The sequence below is a fragment of the Oryctolagus cuniculus genome, chromosome 5 (assembly GCF_051225735.1).
Source record: "Oryctolagus cuniculus isolate XC-2025 breed Fujian yellow rabbit chromosome 5, ASM5122573v1, whole genome shotgun sequence".
In the NCBI taxonomy this organism is placed as follows: Eukaryota; Metazoa; Chordata; class Mammalia; order Lagomorpha; family Leporidae; genus Oryctolagus; species Oryctolagus cuniculus.
In genome coordinates this window covers 124,357,965-124,377,448 of record NC_142871.1, presented here as the reverse complement: position 1 = coordinate 124,377,448, position 19,484 = coordinate 124,357,965, and the positions used below count along the sequence as shown (strand labels likewise).

Here is a 19,484-nt window from a genome sequence, read left to right as displayed (position 1 = left end):
TTTCACAACTCTAAAGACATAGCCAAAACGCTGGATTTGAGGCTGTGTGTTTTTCTTCCCCTTTTACCAAGTATTAGAGTTCCTCAGGGGATGTCCTCTGAAATTTAAAGGCTTGGACCAATCTTACTGTTGGACATCAGCCCCCAGATTAGATCTCTTTGCCTCATTCCCAAGGTCCAATAATAATAGCTAAGCCTCAGAGTCAGAAGTGGTTTTTGCCATGTTGAGGTAACAGCAAAATATCTGGAGTGACTGGAGTGGGATTCATAAAGAGGATAGTGAGAATTGGGAGTGGTGACCAAGTATCTTAGACCAGTCCTTCCAAGTTTGGATGCTCTTTGATTGAAGTAGTGAGCTCTTGGATGTTGTTCCGGACAGTGTATACATATACTTTTAAAGATTTATTTATCAGAGAGAGAGAGAGAGAGAGAGATATTTTTACACCTGCTGGTTCACTCCCTAACTGGCTGCAATGGCTGGGGCTGGGCCAAGGTGAAACCAGGAGCCAGGAACTCCTTCTGGATCTCCCACGTAGGTGGCAGGGGCCCAAGTACTTGGGCCATTTCTGCTGCTTTACCAGGTGCATTGGCATGATGCTGGCTTGGAAGTGGAACATCCAGGATCTGAACCAGTGTGCTGATATGGGGTGCTGGCATCTCAGGGGGCAGCTTAGCCCTCTGCTTCCAGGGCAGTGTACATTTTAAATTGTTCATGCTGACCATTCCAAAATGAGCTTAGGGTATAAAGAAAGCCAAGAAGAGAGCTCTTCCAGTGGTTCAGGTTGGGTTGATGGTGTCCTGGACTGGGCTGGAGGCCTTTGATGATGAGAAGTGATCTGACTTAGGCAGAATTCACATTTAGAAGATGGACTGGATGTGACAGTGGTGGAGGTGGGTGGGGTAAGGAAAAGAGGAGCAGGCTGTTTCCTCTCTCTTCCTTGGCTTCTTTATTTTTCATTCATTCACCTAGATAGTATTTACTGAGCATCTCCTATGGGCCAGGCTCTGAGATAGGTACTGCAATAAAAAGATCAGCAAAATCCAGACACAATCCTTGGCCTTACGGTGTGTGCAGGACAATGGGGAAGGGAGATTAATCAATTAATAAAAAATGCAAGGGAAATTTTCTTTTGGTTATCGCTATAAAGGAGAGGTACTACAGAGGGGTATGACTAGTGGACTGAAGAGCGTTTCCTGAAGAAGAGATGCTTGAGTTACAAGGCCACAGAGTTACTGAGCAAGGACAAGAAGCCAAGATTTTCCAGGTACAGGGAGAAAAGTATGGAAAGTCAGGATGACAGGAGAAAGCAGGAAAGAACAGGGCACTGAAAGGGTCCAGGGTGCATGTAGGGGAACCTAGGGCCAGGCCAGATTACAAACTATAAGAAGGAGTTCTGGCTCTATCTTAAGAAAAAAGAGAAGTCATTTACAGATTTTCGATTCTAACAGGATCAGATGTTTGTATAGAAACCGAGTTGGGTAGAGGCCAATGTGTGGATGCAGGTGGACCCTGGGTAGACAACACACAAAATTTTGCTGAATATCACCCGTTACCATGGAAATGAAGGTGCAAATCACAATTATCTGTACTTCCCACCCACTAAAATGGCTAAAAATAAAAAATACCATCTATACCAAGTGTTGGTGAGGATGTGGAGTAATCAGCAGTCACATATAACCTGGCTGTCAGGAGTGATAAGCAGGGTACTATCACATATTAGTCTACTGGGGCTGTGTAACCAAGAACCAGAGCCTGGGTGGCTTAAGCAACAGAAACTTATTTCCTCCTGATTCTGTAAGCTGGACGTCCAAGAGGGAGCAGGTGGTTTCTTCTTGGCTTGTAGATGACCATTTTCTCTGCCCTGTGTGTTCACATAGTCTTCGCTTTATGTGTGTCTGTGTCCTAATCTCTTTCTACAAGCATCTGTCAGATGAAGACACACTCTAACAACCTCATATTAATTCAATTACCTCTCTAAGTACATCCAAACATAGTTACTGAAGTACTGGCGGTTACAACTTCAACACAAAATTTTGTAGGGACACAATTCAGCCTGTAATTGACTACTCTGAAAAATAGTTTGGTGGTTTCTGATAGCTTAAACATATCCCTACCTTGTGACTCAGTAATTCCACTTTTTTTTTTTTTTTTTTGACAGGTAGAGTGGACAGTGAGAGAGAGAGGTCTTCCTTCTGTTGGTTCACCCCCCAAATGGCCACAACGGCCGGCGCACTGCAGCCGGCGCACCGTGCTGATCCGATGGCAGGAGCCAGGTACTTATCCTGGTCTCCCATGGGGTGCAGGGCCCAACTACTTGGGGCATCCTCCACTGCACTCCCTGGCCACAGCAGAGAGCTGGCCTGGAAGAGGGGCAACCGGGACAGAATCCGGTGCCACGACCGGGACTAGAACCTGGTGTGCCGGCGCCGCAAGGTGGAGGATTAGCCTAGTGAGCCGCGGCGCCGGCCGAGTAATTCCACTTTTAAGTATCATAATGAAATCACATTACTTTCCCCCAAATGTCTTGTATAATCTTACAAATACTATATGAGGGTATTTCAAAAAAAGCCCATGGAAATGGAGTTAAATGTAGATCTATTTTGGTGCAGAAACAAAAATCCCTTATATAAGAGGGATCCTCAGAAGATTCAAGGAAAATGGGGATTATGAAATAATCACATGTGGATTTCAAAATATTTTGCCCCAAAATAAACTTCTCTTGTAAGTCCATTTCTCCATGGACTATTTGAAGTACCCTTTTAGTAAAAGAATCTAGATCACAAAAGAGTAAATACTCTGCGATTCCATTTGTATAAAGTTCTAGTACTAATTTTGTACTAAAGTTAATGTACTGGGATTGACTGCGGAACAGTGGTTGTTTCTGATGGGGTGCTTCAAAAACGTTCATGGAAAACAGAGTTGAAAGATAAGTGAGTGAAAAAAATTGTTGAAATCCATGCATTATGAGGGTCTTGAAAGCAATTGTGAAAAATGCATATTATGAAAAATGGCATGGATTTCACAATTTTTTTCACCCTCTTTTAGTTCTGTTCTTCCATGAATCTTTCGAGCACTGTCATCTGCCATCCTGTGTCACCGGTAGAGTTTGTGCTTTTCTGATGGAGCCTTGGCTAAGGCAGGATTTGGGATGTTGGCATAGGGGCTAGCCAGGGCAGTATGGACACGAGGGGGCACACATGGGGTGGGACCCATTTCTAGAAGAATGAGTGTTGTGAGAGCACTTGAATTTGATGACAAGTGAGTAGAGTTTATTTTCTGGCTCTCCTGTTTCCTTGCTGTGTGACCTTGGCTTTGACACCTGCTCCAGGTGTGCCTAGGTCTGCAGCAAAATATAGGTCATAATATCTCTTCCCTCTCCCTTCCTGACCTGGAGGGGTCTCCAAAATGTCACTTGTGATTGGGATGGTTTCCTTCCTCCTCTCTGGGAGTGTGGTTTCACACAAGAAGGGGCCGGGGAGTGGGTGGCTAGGCCTTTCCTGGTCTGTTTTTGGATCCTTTCTAGACCTTTAAGTACAAGAGGAAAAGTTAAAATAGGGGCTAAATGGAAAAATGAGGATCTCAAGGCAACAGGAAACTTGATGTGCTGTGGGATTTCATTTCTCATGTGCAAAGCACATTTTCTTCAACCTATCATTTTTGAAATAAATGATCCACAATCATTTAATGTGAATGCATCCCAGACCTGGGTTGGGCCCATGTAATTTGGAATCAAAAATGACTGACGGGTTGACAGAAAAGTTCTGCCAATAAATTACATACATCCTGTTAGTACAGCTTCATACCTAAAAATATCTTCAGAGACTAGAGGGAAGCTGGCAAAGGCTATAGATTGACTGAAAAAAAAATCAACCATAAAAACTAAGCAAAATTATATCCACATTCCCCAAGCTGTAGTTAAAATTAATTTGCTTTTAGACCAAAGTCAAATATGCCAGTGCAACATATAGTTCATTGAATCAATTCAGTAAAATGTTAATTCAAATTATATTTTTGGTGTTTCTGTCGACGCAGTATTCAGATAGGATTTGTGTTTTCTTTTTAACAGAAGGGCTGTGTATTACCCTCCTATAGAGGTGGGCTGCATGTAATTCCATGAAGTGTTTTTTCCTTCAGGAAGAAAAGCTGGGTGATAGCCATAAAGATAGCAGCATTCTAGTTCCGGGCAATCAAATTTGTTTATTTGCTTCAATTTTTCCATCCCAAAAGCAGGACTTTTAATTCCTGTAATACCAGCTGCTTATTGCTCTGTCGCTGGAAGTCACTTGCACACAATTGGACATGGCGCAATTGCCTACAGGAAGCAATTTGGGGCTTTCAACTTTGGAATTGTCTTCCACCTCCCTGATGGAAGCCCAGCATCTGGTTGCAAAGGAGCTTAAGGCCAGTGCAGTCTGGGCTGACACTGGGAAGCCCATTCCTCAGCTACTGCTCCCCATCACTGTTGCCAGTTCAGGTCAGGAAAAGCTAAATAATTTGTTTAACCCTATCCCCTCTCCCCACCTTGAGGGAAAACTCCTATAAGCTCACTGTAAACACAATTACGCCATGTGGGGCTTTCATTAATCTAGTACAAACCACAGGCTGACATACACTGGGCAGGATTTGCTTTATTTTTTTTCTTAGCTCATTTTCAGCACCAGCTTATCCTCACACTTCCTACCCAGAGGTGGTTATTTGTACAGTGTGAGTTTGGAGGAAGAGAGAAGTCACCAGAGCCAATCCTTGTTATTGCAGACGATGATCTGGGATTCTTAGGATAGGATTTGAGGGGTCTCAAAGTTCATTATGAAGTGCTGAAAACTCATTTTATAAATAGGGGACTGAGTCCCAGAGGTCACTCTGCCAGTGACTGGTGTTCATTCATTAACCCAGCATTTATTAGACACTCACTTTATCAGACGCTAAGGTAGACACAGGAATGCCACTGTGAACAGGAGACAAATGGTATCTACCTTGAGAACCCAGAATCTAATGGTCTTGACCTGGTGCTCTTTCTGCTGTGTAGCCCTACAGGCTCACACATGAGCTACAGACAGCCACAGCTTTCGGTGGGGAAAAAGGGTTTATTAAGCTCTTGACCATAGCCCATAATAACAAAGACACTAACGTGTCATCTCAGTGCATAAAGAATATTTATATATAGGATAAAGGGTATATACATATATAACTAAACAAAAGCATTCCTCTATACATAAAATTTTCAGAAACAACATGTTCAGTTTCATTCTTTTTCATTATTTGATTTTGCTTTTTGAAAATGCTGACTGTGTGACCCTCTGCTTTAGGAGGTAAAGGGTTGGTTTGTAGAGGAGCATTCCCTGAAGCTTAAGGGTGTGGTGACATTGGTGGAATTGTGATTTAATGAAGGTTTTCAAGGATTTGAAGGATTATGGTGTGGAGGATGAGGAACCAGCTGCTCTTGCTTGCTTGAGGCGCTGGGGACCAAACTGGAGGAAGTGGGCTTAGATAGTAATGGCTGTGATTTAGAGTAGACAGAGAGGCTAGAGGCAAAGGCTGCCAACAGACGTTGACAAAGCCGCTTCCTGGGAAAATGCCATTTGTTGGAAATGGAAGTGGGGAAGGATGACAAGCCCCCACAGATCCTACAGTGTGGGGGCTTGGGGACTTATGGAGGAAAGGGATCAGGCTCATTGGAAAGTGGCCATGTGGCCTTGGCTACAGTGGGAGTGGAGCACACACCCCAGAAAAGCATGGCACATACGCTTAAGACTCAAGGATCTAGCCTCTGGGGGAACTCCTCCCCTTCCAGAATCTGTAATCCAACCCTTTAGGCAACCCATCTTTTCTCAGTGAAGTAGAAGAGGGACAAGGGAATACAGCTTTATCCACAACCACAGGTTGATTCCTTTGAGTTCTCTACAAAGGAATTGGAGGTGTTTACTTGTACAGGAAAAAGCTAAGAAGAGCAAAAGAGTGTCTCCAAATATAAAAAAAGAAGTCCCATGGAAGAGTGAGTAGATTTTCTGTATGCTTCTTTGGATGACAGAATTAGAACCAATGGGTGGTAAAAAGAAATGTGCCTTAGTGCAAGTAAGAAAGAACTTTCTAAGAAATAAATGCTACCTAAACCTGTAAGTGAGATCCAGATTATCAAGAACATTTAAGGAATAGTTGCTTCATCTGCTTACTCACCAAGCTTGGTTAAGTTCCTACTATGTGCGTGTACTATGCAACTCAGGAATATGTGATTCCTGGAGATGTTGTAGAGAAATTCTAGACTGATTAAGAAATAGGATTTGGTATCTTCTTAGGTTTCTAAGATCCTGTTTGCGATTGCCAGGATGCCCAATACTCAGGAGGAAGATTTGTGATGCAATGGGGACACCTCTGAGTAGTATTTTCATGACTACTAGAAGCAAAGACTGTCACTGACAGAAATGATTAATATGCTAGACTCATGTAGGTAGTTTTGGAAGACCAAGAACCTACCTTGCAGTGTTTATCTTTAAGGCTTCCCTGTCATTCGAAAGATAAAGTCTGTGCTGCTTAAACTGTCCAGTTGGTTTACCCAGCTGTTGCCCTATCATCTTATTGCTGCCATCTGGTGATCTCCATGCTAGTCTGCCTGGACTGCTCATTCCCCTCTGATGCTGCTGTTGATATTCACCCTTCCAGCTTTCTGCAAGTCTTTCTTTTCCTCTCCACTGTGCCTCTCATGTCTACCATGCAAAATCCTTCTCTGTGAAGCCTTCCCTGCCCTGTCTCATCCACTCTCCATCTTTCTGCCTATTGCAAGTCTCTCTGTATTAGTTACCTGGGATTCTTTCCTTCCTTCCTCCCTCCCTCCCTCCCTCCCTCTCCTCCCCTCCCCTCCCCTCCCTCCCTCCCTCCCTCCCTCCCTCCCTCCTTCCCTCCCTCCCTTCCTTCTTTCCTTTTTTAAAAGATTTATTTATTTGAAAGGTGAAATTACAGAGAGGGAAGGGCAGACAGAGACAAATCTTCCATCCTATGGTTCACTCTCCCAAATGGCCACTACAGCCAGGGCTGGGCTGGGCCAAAGCCAGGAGCCAATAGCTTCATCTGGGTTTCCTGTGTGGGTGCAGGGTCCCAAGTATTTGAGCCATTTTCTGCTGCTTTCCCAGATGCATTAGCAGGGAGCTGGAATGAAAGTGGAGAAGAGGAGACTTGAATCGGCACCCATATAGGATGCCGGCACTGCAGACTGGGCCATTAACCCATTACGCCCATTGTCTGATGGCATCTCTTGTATAGATGTTTAATTTGGAGCACATGTAAAATTTACCTTACCAACTAGGATCCCTTGTGATCTTGCCACACATTCTTACTCATTATATTCTACTTTATCATATCCTCTTTTTCCACAGGCCAAAGCAGGCTTCAATTGGTAGGAAGTTGGCCTCAAGTGAGCAAGATCTTCCCCCATCCACTCTTGTTGAAACACAGTCACAGCCAAGGCCTGTTATTTACATGAATGGAGAAAGCCTTGGAGATAGCAATGCTGAAAATGTTTCAGGATGTTTGTGGCAGGCTTATATTTCACATGAGTTTTGAACCATAAGGTTCTTGTATTTTATTTATTTACAAAGCTTGTATAGCATTTACCATGTGTCAAGCACTGACCACTAGGGTCTATTAGCCTTTTAAGGAGCATGTGCTTTCTTGTTTTTATTTTCTTTCTCTTGGCCTACTGCTATGTCACCACATGTCATTTGCTGATTTAAATTTGTGTGATTATTAATGATCTGGAATTCTGGAAGGGTTGTAGGATCCTCTGGGGCAGACTGCTGTTGTCTCATGGGTTTGTAGCTGTCTAGAATGAGCTAGCATGACTCTCTGACTTCTCCAGTAAGACTTCTAGGGTTTCTCCACAATCCACTTCCTTTTACAGTTCTTTTAGCTCCATTCTTTTTCACAGAGGTCTCTACTTTTCTTCTTCTTGAGTCATTTCAGAACTTTGACCTAAGGTCTTCACCTTGCAGAAGCCTTTTATCCAGTGGTTGAGTTAAGGAAAGGCCTTAAGAAAATTCTCAGAAGGAACATGTCTCCTTGGAGGGCTGTGCCCTACATGGACATGTGGTTTGATATGTGGTCACAACACAGAGAAAATCAGGTTTCTTTCAGAATCATGGGAGTTTAAGAGTAGTTTATTATTAAATGCTTACCTTATATGACCCTCCTTTCCCCATCCTACCCTGCACACACACACACACACACACACACACACTGGGATTTTAAACATTTTATGTAGCTATACATAAGTTAGGATAAGATAGAGAAAGCATCTCAGAAATGGAAATTAAAACCTCATCTTCTGAAAACATTATTTTCTTAACAAATAGCTTTAAGAGGATAGGATTTTGGGATTTCAGTGCTGTGACCTTAGCAAATAATCTCTGCATTTTAAACATGGGGAAACTGAGGCCCAAAGGGTCTACATCCTTCACCTGAGGCCACCTGCTTCACTCATGGAAGAAGGAGGCTTAGACTTTGATGAAAGTGTCTCCCATGTCCTGGTTGGTTACTCTCAAAGGCAGTGATGACAAATCCCCATAGGGCAAGCATAATCCTTTTTCTCCTCAGGCTGAGCACCAATGGTCATGCTCCGCAGAAAATTGTTGGTTGACTGCTGTTTTATTTGGATGCACTAACCCTGGGATTTGCTTTGAAATTGATTGGCCCTGACTGTTTCCTAGTATCACAAATAGGCAAAGGCTGAATGTATTCTGTTGTTATTCAAATTGCATGGTTTTACGAAAGGCTTATTAGATGGAAAGCTTGGGAAACCAAATAGGCTGGATCTTTCAAAGAAGTTTTAAAAAAGGAAAAAAAAAAGTTTTCCAGATGACAAAAAATGTAATGATTGCTAGGGATTGACGTTGTGTATCCAAACAGAACATTGAAAGCACCAAGAGAGCTTATAGAGAGACCATGTTTACCAGCTCTTTCCATGAGTGGTTGCAATTAGATTTGTTTCTGCAAACATAAATGACTGCTGAAGATAGACATGGCCGTGTGCTAGCAGGAGCCCTAGATGGATATAGAGGAGTATAAAAGCTGGTCCTGGCCTCCAGGCATTGGCAGAGTAATGGGGGGACTGCAAAGACACTTGAGCAATGATTTCCAGAGCCATGCTCCTCATTGAGGAAGGACAACTTTTCCTCAGGAAACACTCACCATTCTTTAGTCAGATATATGAAGAGCTGTGATCACCTTAAATCAAATTATCAAAGTTATCTAAATTTTTTCCTAACCTTTCTTGAATGTATTTATGACATCTATTGAACTCTTGTTAGAACAAGTTCTGTGTACTTCCTGTGGCTAAGTGTGAACATCACAGCTGTGATGCATCCTTTAAGAATATGTGGTTTTATTAATAGAGTATACTTTTTGTCAGTCACCAGAATTCTTTCCAGAAGCTTCTATGGATGAGAGGAAGGAAAGAAGCCATCAGGGAAAATCCACGGCCACCTTGTTTTCCCCTTTGTCGCTTTGTAGATATTGGTAACATCCCTTCCAAGTGTTCCCAACTGAAGAGTTTCCTACCTCTGTAATTATTTCAGCCTCCTCTGCCTCTTGATATTCTCTCTGGTCTCTATTTTCTCCCTCCCTCTATTTCATTCCCTTCATTTTTTTGTTTCTTTTCCTCTGTTTTCCCTCTTTGTTTCCTGTGTTGCCTTGCCCAGGTCATTAGATATTTTTAGGATGAGAGAATGAGAACAATGCTAATTATACCAGTTGGGTTGCAAGTTGGATACAATGTTCATCATTTTAAAAAAACAATCATGCAGATGATGTGCCTGGAATTTTACTGAGTGGCCCTGGCCACTCACTGGGATAACATCTTCAGGGAATAGCCTATAGAGTCTCCTGCATTCCTTTCTTGCAATCAGTTGCTTGTGGGGATGCCAGTTGGTTATGGATCTACTGGATGCCAAGTGTTTCTTTCTGTTGTTAGGAGTCCAGCATTTATACAGAAATTCTTGCATATTTGGACTTATTTTCTTTCCACTTCCCACACCTGTTGGTTGTCTGATTAGGTGCACAAATAAATTGTTCCAGTTCCCCCTTATGCGAATGGATTATTTCCAAACTCTTTTATTAAGACTCCTGAGTCCAAAGCTTAAATTCTTTTTGTTGGACTCTTAGTGTGTTAGAGCAGGAGGTGCCTCAGCATTTAGTATACTGGTATTGGCTTTTTTTTTTTTTTCAGTTGGGCAAGCCTTCAACCAGATTTTAAACCTTGAATAGAAGCTCATACAGGTACACTAGTTCATGTATGCAAACCAATTAAACCACATGTACTAGTATGTGTGTGGGGTGGGGAGGGAGAAAGAGAGAGAGAGAGAGAGAGAATGCTCATTCTGACAGATGATCCCAGAGTAAGTGTAAGATGAGAGAGTTGATTTTGCTTTTCCTTGTTTGGTTTCAATCCTTCTGTACTTTTCACAGTGTACGTTTGGATGATTTAATTTTTTAAAATAAAACTTACTTGAAAGGCAGAGAGAGATATAGAGAAACAGTGAAATCTCCCATCTGCTGGCTCACTCCCCAAATATCCATCACAGCCAGGGCTGGGTCAGTTGGAAGCTTGGAGCCTGGATCTCAATCTATGTCTCCCTTTGGGTGGCAGAGCTCAAACCACCTGAACGATCACCTGTTGCTTCCCAGGGTGTGCATTAACAGGAAGCTGGAATGGAGAGTGGAGTTGGGACTCAGACCCAGACACTCGGATAGGGATTGGATTGTAGGCATCTCAAGTGGTAACTTAACCTGCTGTGCCAAATGCCTGCTCCTAGGGTTTTTAAAGGGTAATTTTAATTCTGTGTACTTTTCTTTATGAGCCAATCCTAGGATCTTACAAGTGAAGCTGTTTGCATTGAGTTAGAAATTAGCACTTACATCCTCATTCTCTATGCCTTTCCCCTCCTCTGTAACACACATACCAAAGGGCATAGTTTGTAGGCGAGTGAGCTAGACTAATTCCATTTTACATACAAGGAAACCTAGACTTAGAGACAGGTGTTGACTTGCCCAAGGTCACAGGGCTGGTTAGGAGGAGCTAGAAACCAGATTTCTACTTCTTGATACCCAAGGTCAGTGCTCTGGAAAGAAAATATTGCCTCCCCCCTCCCCCCAACACACACACTCCTTTTGGTTTAAAATCCCCTCTAGCACCTTGTAAATATTTATTGTCCATGTCTGGTGCCACTTAGTTCAAGCTGAGAGCAAATTTCCTATAGAACTATTGCCAAAGATCTTCTCTTAACATCTGCCTACTTGATAGCGTCTAAATGATCACTCCCCACCCCATCTTTCCATCATCCCATGCATGAACATTTAGATTGTTCTTTGCCAACCTCCCTCCTCACAGAATGAGCACCACTTCTAGAATGCATTGAATACTGGAGTCTATCTGGTGCGTGGCTGTGTACTCACTATCACTAACCACCGCTGGATTTAAGGAGCTATTTACAATGGACCTGATACTGTGCTGGGCTCATTATACAACCGTATTAGTCAATTCTTACAACAACGTCTGAGGTAGGTACTCTTTTCCATTTTCCGGATGAGGAAATGAGGCTTGGAGGGACCGCACAGCAAGCCACAGAGTTGGACTCTGAGCTGGGTTTGTTGGAACCCAAAGCCTGTGTGTTAGACCTCCGGGCTTTCCTGACCTGCAGTCATTTGGAGCCAGGACTTCCTTCCACCATCGGTGCCCACATTTATTGTATGAACTATTTATGGCGGAACTATAATCATTAGGGGAAGGTGTGCAGCGGGCTGTTGCTTTAAGAAGCCAGGCTAACATGATTTTCAGGCCTTTTATAAAGCAAAGACTATGGATGAACTTGTTCATCAAATTCTGAAATACTAGGGCAAGCAGGCAGTTTGGAAGCTTGAGGTGAGTTTAGGGAAAACAAGGAAATAATACTTCTCCTAGCACGTAATAAAGTTATGGAACTCATTACCCTGAGAGGCTGTACAGACAGGAAATGTAAATGGATTAAAAAAGAGTTTGGACAAATTTATGAATGACAGAGTCATAAAAGGCTTCTAACAGAAGCTGGAATATACGAGGTGTGACTATAAAGCAATGAAAATCTTTTTTTTTAACAAACACCAGAACTTGTATATCCGAATAAATATATATTTTTCCTTCAAAGCAGTTGCCTTGGGAGAATGCTAATGCTAGGTTATTTTCATATTGCTTGCTCCCAATGTTTTAGGAAACCTTTTTTGAAACCCATAGAAATGGAAAGGATTAAGAACCCTCCTCCTTTACCATAGGAAACTGAAACCTAAAGTAGTTAAATAACTGGCTCACAGTCTCCCGGAGCTAGTTCTGGGGTTAGAGTCTCAAAGGCCTGACTCAGACTTGCCCTTTGCTGTCCCCTGACACACGTTTCTTTAGAGTCTCTGGCTAATTCTTTGGGATGCCCTAGTGGTGGATGGGTTTACCCTTCATGGATGGGTTTCTAGAACAGCCCAAACTGATTCAGATTTAAGGTGGATGATTAAGATGTGTGTTCAAGCTATATATGAAGGTACTTCTAAAAGTTCATGAGAAAATGGAATTAGGGGATGGCGCTGTGGCACAGCAGGTTAAGCAGTATTCTGCAATGCCAGAATTCCATATGGGCACTGGTTCGAGTCCTGGCTGCTGCACTGTCCATCCAGCTCTCTTCTAATGAGCCTGGGAGAGCAGTGGAGGATGGCCCAAGTTCTTGGGGCCCTTACACCCATGTGGGAGACCCAGAGGAAGGTCGGTTGTGGCCATCTAGGGAGTGAACCAGCAGGACGCTCTCTCTCTCTCTCTCTCTCTCTCTCTAATCTCCCCCATCTCTCTGAAACTCTTTCAAATAAATAAAACAAATCATTTTAAAAAATGGAATTAAAAGATAAGTTTATGTTGGTGCAAAAAAATTTTGAAACCTATGCGTAGTTTCTTTCATAATACACGTTTTCCATGAACTTTTTGAAGACCCCTTGTATTAATATTCTTTAATCAAAATCTATGAAGCTTTTTTTGTCTTTTTCTTTTTTTAAAGGAAGAAGCAGTAAGACCATCTTTGCTACCTGTAAACTGACTTTCTGTTATCCCCCTTCAGCCGTCCCTGAGTGTAGTACCCTTCCACTTTTAGATCACTTCCATGAACAGGCCTTTGAGCTGGTCCACTTTAGTGAAAAATAAGCCCCTCTGGAGCAACTGGAGATGGATTTAGAACTCCCAGAACTCTTGGAAAGAACATTTGTGCATATCTCTGAGTCAAAGATATTTTGAATAATAAAACAGGAGAGAAAAGACTTGAAAAAGCAGGTTTAAAACCCGAGTGTATACTAGTCGAACAATACCCTATACCTTGTGTGGTTGTGTGAGTGCAGCCTGTTGAAATCCCTGCTTAGTATATACTAAGTTGATCTTCAGTATATGAAGGTAATTGAAAATGAAACGTGATGAAGGGCGGGATGGGAGAAGGAGTGGGAGAGGGGAGGGCCACAGGAGGGAGGGAGGTTGGGGGGGGGAAGCCACAACAATACAAAAGTTGCATTTTATATTCTACTTAAAACTATTGGTTGAACTCTGTAATTAATACACAATTACTCTTAGGTGTTTAATTAATGCTATAACTAGTACTCAAATAGTATTTTACACTTTGTGTTTCTGTGTGGGAGCAAAATGTGGAAATCTTTACTTAATATACGCTAAATTGATCTGTATATAAAGATAATTGAAAATTAATCTTGATGTGAAGGGAAGGGGAGAGGGAGTGGGAGAGGGGAGCGTTGTGGGTGGGAGGGAAGTTATGGGGGGGAGGAAGCTATTGCAATCCATAAGCTGTACTTTGGAAATTTATGCTCATTAAATAAAAAAAAAAAAAAAAACCTGAGTATAGACCACTGTTGCCAATGAGAAGATAAAAAAAGAACTGCAGGGGCCAGTGTTTGGTACAGAAATTAAGACACCACTTGGGGCACCCACATCCTCCTTTATCAGAGTGCCCGAGTTTGAGTCTGAGCTCAGCTTCCAATTCTAGTTCCCTGCTAATGTAAACCCTGTGAGGCAGCAGGTGACGGCTACAGTAGTTGGGTCACTGTCATACCTGTGGGCGACTGGGATTGAGTTCCTGGCTCCCAGCTTTGGCCCAGCCCAGTCCTGACTATTGCAGGCATTTGGGGAGTGAAGCTGTGAATGGGAATTTCTTTCTGTCTATCTGTCTTTCAGTGCATTTCAAGTAGATAAAGTAAATTTAAAAACAAAAGAGAAACAGGTGATCATTGTGGCACAGCAGGTCAAACTACACTTGGGATGCCTGCATCCCATATCTCCCATATTGGAGCACTGGTTCTAGTTCTGGTTGCTTCATTTATGATCCAGCTCCCTGCTAATATGCCTGGGAAGCAGCAAATGATGGCTCAAGTACTTGGGAGACCCATGTGGGAGACCTGGATAGAGTTCCTGGCTCCTGACTTTGCCTGGCCCAGCCCTGAATGCTGCAGCCTTTTGGGGGTGAGCCAATGGATGGAAGATGTGTTTCCCTCTCTGTCATCCTGCCTTCCAAATGAACAAATTAATTTAAAAAATCTTAAATGAGGGAGAGAGAGAACTGCAGAGCTCAGATGAAAAAGAAGGGAGATGGCTGTGATTTCTTCAGAGCTAACAAATGTGGATCCTTGGGTGGATCTCGAGTTGCTACTGAAGACAGCAGGTCACTGGGAGCCTAATGGTTTGTGTTCATTCATGCCCTGCCAGTTGAATTCACTTTGATCACTAAATATCCTTTTCTGTCGAATTTCCAAGAAAAATCGGGAGGAGGGGAAGGAGTGGGTACATAGAAATCTCAAGGTCTATGAGGAATTTTAGGTGACTTTTGCTTAGGCTTGGAAACGTTGCTTCCCCAAATGGATTTGCAGCCTTGAACCAAAGCTAACAAAGAAAAGACAAACATGTCACTGAAAGTAACATGTTGACATGTGTTGATGTCTCAGCCAAAATTTATAACATAACCCAGAAGGAACACTTGAGAAGCTTGGCCATGCCTCCTGATTAATGACATGTTTCTGGGGGAATTCTGGTAGGAGATAGCCCAGGGGAGTCAAGGCCAGCATGGAAAGCTGCAAACAGGCGCTCTGGGTCCTATGACTGAGTTCCTTAAAAAAAAAGTAATCTTAGTGATCTTGAAGTACAAGACTTGGACTGGATAGAAATGGAAAAGAAGGATTGTCACATATGGTGAAATTTTTGGAGGAGAAGCAGTAAGAAGGAGAAGGATCTATATCTGCTTGTTTACAAACACATGCATAAAACTGAAAACACTTGTATAGGTATTCTAATCTGTACGGTCTGTGAAGGGTTGGTCAACTCTGTAGTGTGAAATGAAGATGTGGCCATTCAATTATTGTGTTCACTGTGCATTTACATAGATGGCCTGTCTCTCTGTCTCTCTCTCTCTCTCTCTCACACACACACACATTGCATGACCCTCAGCAAAATTATTATGTCTTTTTAACCTAAGAAACGAAGAGGTGGGAGTCAAGCCTTATCTCTAGGAGTGACGTTGTTAATAGTAGGAAACGGCTTGTTCTGAAAACGCCCACAATTCTGCTTAATCTCATCTGGGATCCAACTCAACCCCACAGAACCAAGTAGATTTTCCAGAGATAGAGAAGTTCAAAACAGACCTCAGAATACTATTTTTAAAAAATGAAGGGAGGGGGGGTTGGCGCTGTGGTATAGCAGGTAAAGCTGCTGCCTGCAGTACTGGCATCCCATATGGGTGTTGGTTCGAGACCTAGATGCTCCATTTCCATTCCAGCTCCCTGCTAATACACCTGGGAAAGCAGTGGAAAATGGTCCAAGACCTTGGACCCCTGCACCCATGTGGGAGACCAGAGGAAGCTCCTGGCTGCTGGCTTCGGATCAGCACAGCTCTGGCTGTTGTGGCCATTTGGAAAATGAACCAGCAGATGCAAAACCTCTCTCTCTCTCTCTCTCTCTCTCTCTCTGTCTCTAACTCTCTTGGTAACTATGTCTCAAATAAATAAAATAAATATTTTTAAAAAATTAAGGGGGCTGGCACTGTGGTGTAGTGGGTTGAGTCACCGCCTGCAGTGCCGGCATCCCATATGGGTGCTGATTGGAGTCCCAGCTGTTCCACTTCTGATCCAGCTCCCTGCTAATGTACCTGGGAAAGCAGTGGAAGATGACCCAAGTGCTTGGTCCTTTGCACCCTTGTGGGAGACCTGGATGAAGCTCCTGGCTTTGGTCTTACCCAGCTCTGGCCGTTGAGGCCATTTGGGGCATAAACCAGCAGATGGAAGACTCTCCCTCTCTCCCTCTGCCTTTCCCTCTCTGTAACTCCACCTTTTAAATAAATAAATAAATCTTTTAAAAGATGTTTATTTATTTGAAAGGTGTGTGTGTGGAGAGGGGGGAGACACACACACAAATGGAGGGGGTGAGAAGAAGGAAGGGAGAGAGAGGGAGAAAGAGAGAGAGAAAGAGAGAAATATTTCACTCACTGGTTCACTCCCCAAATGCCTGCAACAGACAGGGCTGGTCCAGGATGAAGCCAGTCTGGAACACCATCCGGGTCACATGGGTGGCAGGGACCCAAGTACTTGGACCATCACCAGCTGCCTCCCAGGTGTGTTAGCAGGAAGCTGGACTAGAAGCAGAAGAGCCGGGACACAAATCAGCACTCTGATACAGGATGTGGGTGTTTCTAGTGGCAGCTTCACCCTCTCTGTCACTATTCCCATCCCACAGAATGCTATTTTGAAACCACTGGATTCCAGGGATGAGAGCATGATGGCCTTTTCAGCTTCGTGGTAGGACTGCTGGGCAGTGTTGCTACCTGCAACTGTGCTATCTTGTGGGGACACAGTGTCGGAGGGCTCAACTTCTTCCGAAGTGTGGTGAATGGTGAAGGTGTTGGTAAGGCTGCTGCATCCTTATTGTCTTTACTTAGGAAAGGAAGAACTTTCTGGCTTATTTTATTTTATTTATTTATTTATGTATTTATTTTACCTATCTCTGTGCCACTGATCACCAGACTGGACACACATTTCTTACTCCTCCTTGGCAGCTGTGTCTGGGTCCATGGTGACTAAGACCGGTAAGTCTGTGTCATAATTAGACCACAGTGGACCCAAAGCCGCACTGAGTAGGAGAAGGAATGTCCATCCAGCCCATTTCCACTCACTTCTCTCCAAACCTCGGGCTCTGGCTGCTTGCTTCTCAGCTTGGGATACAATACATCTCCTTAAAGGTGACAAATATTATTTATTTTAAATAAAGGCATTCATTTTCAATCAGGGTACATGCTTAAAATTGGAAAAAAAAAAACAACCTTAGATACCACGAAACAAGAGACAGTCAACACTTGTCAGACTTGAAGGGGCAGAGAAAACACCAGCATCATTTGATCTGTGAGTAACCTCCGGGCTAGGACAACAAGAGAACTCCAGATTCCGGTCTCTGGTGTGTTTGTTGAGTGAGTTGATGACTAACTGTGGAAGCTTGTTGTCCCTTAACAAAGTAAAACAAAATCTTTGCCCTACCATTTCTACAGAGTTGGGTAGCAAGTCATCTCTGGCTCATTCTGTCGCCTTCTTGAGGGTGGACTGAAGGAACACTGGCTTTGTGTGTTCAGATTTCAGAGGAAAGCTCCCTGCATACAGCACAATGAGGGGGAAAAACCCAGAGGACTTGGGCAGGAACCAGAGAGCCTGAGAAGCTTTAATGAAGAATTTGCGACCTGGGGATACTCTCAAAGGCCAGGTCACACACTTCTCTGAGGTCTGCTCCCTGCCCCCACCTCAAGAGCTTCCCCACTCCCTAAGCAACAGATCATGCCCACATAATTAAATAACTTAAAAGAAAATGAAATGTAGGAACTGCTCCCATGGATCCATTTGCCTGATTTTTATGTAATGCTAAAAAATGACATCCGGCCCATTTAAAATCCATGTAGGTTTCAAAAAAAAAAATGGCACCTCTCATTCTTTTCCTTGAAGAATCGGTTCTGACTTCTTTTCCTTTAACAAGAAACATTTTTTAAAAAGATTTATTTGTTATTTATTTGAAAAACAGAGAGAGAGAGAGAGAGAGAGAGAGAGAGAGATATTTCATCCACTGGTTCACTCCCCAAATGTCTGCAGCGGCCAAGGCAGGGCCAGGCTGAAGCCAGGAACCAGGAACTCTACCTGGGTCTCCCATACAGGTGATAGGGCTCCAAACTTCCACTGCTTTCCCAGGTGCATTAGCAGAGAGCTAGATCAGAAGCAGAGCATCTGGGACTTGAACCAATGGTCCCATATGGGATGCTGGATTCTCAAGTGGTAGCTTAACCTGCTGCACCCCAAAGCCAGCCCCAACAAGAATCATTTTTGGTAGCCATTCTTCAGGCTGATCCTACACAGCAAGTTGTTGGGGTATAACAGGAGAATGAAGCAGGGTGTGTAGAGGGATTTGTTCAGGCTGCTTCATGGTCCTGGACGCTCAAAGTAGATCGAGTCCTGGGTAGGAGCAGGGGAGGAAGATGGGTAAGTGGATGATGTCTTGTCTGTGCATCTCAACCGCAAGTCCTGAATGAAGGCCAAGGCAGTGAAGTCAAAGACAAGTACTCAGAGAACAAAGCATGGCTTTGGATTCCTGGAACAGTCACTGTCTAGTGCTCTGAATTTGGGCCAGTCATTTAATCTCTCTGGAGTCCAGCTCCTTCATGCATCAAATGGGGATAATAGTGGGTACTAAGACAATTTGACTCTGTGTTTTTGTATCCATGGTAGAGATTTTGACAATCACACCAAATCTTATGATGCTGAAAGAAGATCATCAAAATTTGAGCTTTAAAAACACATTCAACCCTCACATATTCAACCAGCTGCAGGTTGAAAATACTAAAAAAGTTGTGTGTACACTGAACATGGAGGGATTTTTCAGTCATTATTTCCTCAATAATACATATAACAGCTATTTCCATAGCATCTACATTGTACTAAGTATTATAAGTAATCTGCAGATGATCACAGTATATAGGAGAATATGGTTTTATGCAAAGCCTACTCCATTTTATGTAAAATATTTGCACGTCCTTGAATTTTGCCATCAGCTGGAGTCCTAGAATCCATATCCATTGGCTGCATATGTTTGTATCTGTGATGTTCAGATACCTTAGAATGACCTACTATTACCATTAATTATCACCTGGAGTGGGACCTGGGGAGGAATTATTAAAATTTTCTTCTTTTATTGTTGTTTTATTTAATTTGCTGCAAGAAGCATTTATTACTTTCATTTTTAAGGAGAGCTAAAAGTAAACATTAAAATCCATTTTTACAGTATGAGTCTTAGAAAATTATCACATAAGCTCTGAAGAAGACAACATCACACCTTCCTGACTCCTACCTGAGCCTCATCTTAGAGATGAGAGGAGGCTGAGGATAGGATGGGGCTCAGGGTTGAGGTCAGGGACAGA

General features: G+C 43.0%; 1 long non-coding RNA gene across 4 annotated transcripts in view; it reads left to right on the top strand.

Moving 5' to 3' along the window:
• Nucleotides 1–19,484, top strand: part of LOC149126637 (uncharacterized) — a 115,830-nt gene that overhangs the window by 73,113 nt on the left and 23,233 nt on the right. For 2 of the 4 annotated variants that reach the window (XR_016234048.1, XR_016234047.1), the window contains one exon: nt 11,375–11,544. The exons of the other annotated variants lie outside the window; for them this stretch is intronic. This is a non-coding gene — a long non-coding RNA (uncharacterized LOC149126637). The remainder of the gene's footprint in view (nt 1–11,374; nt 11,545–19,484) is intronic. 4 annotated transcript variants of the gene reach the window in all.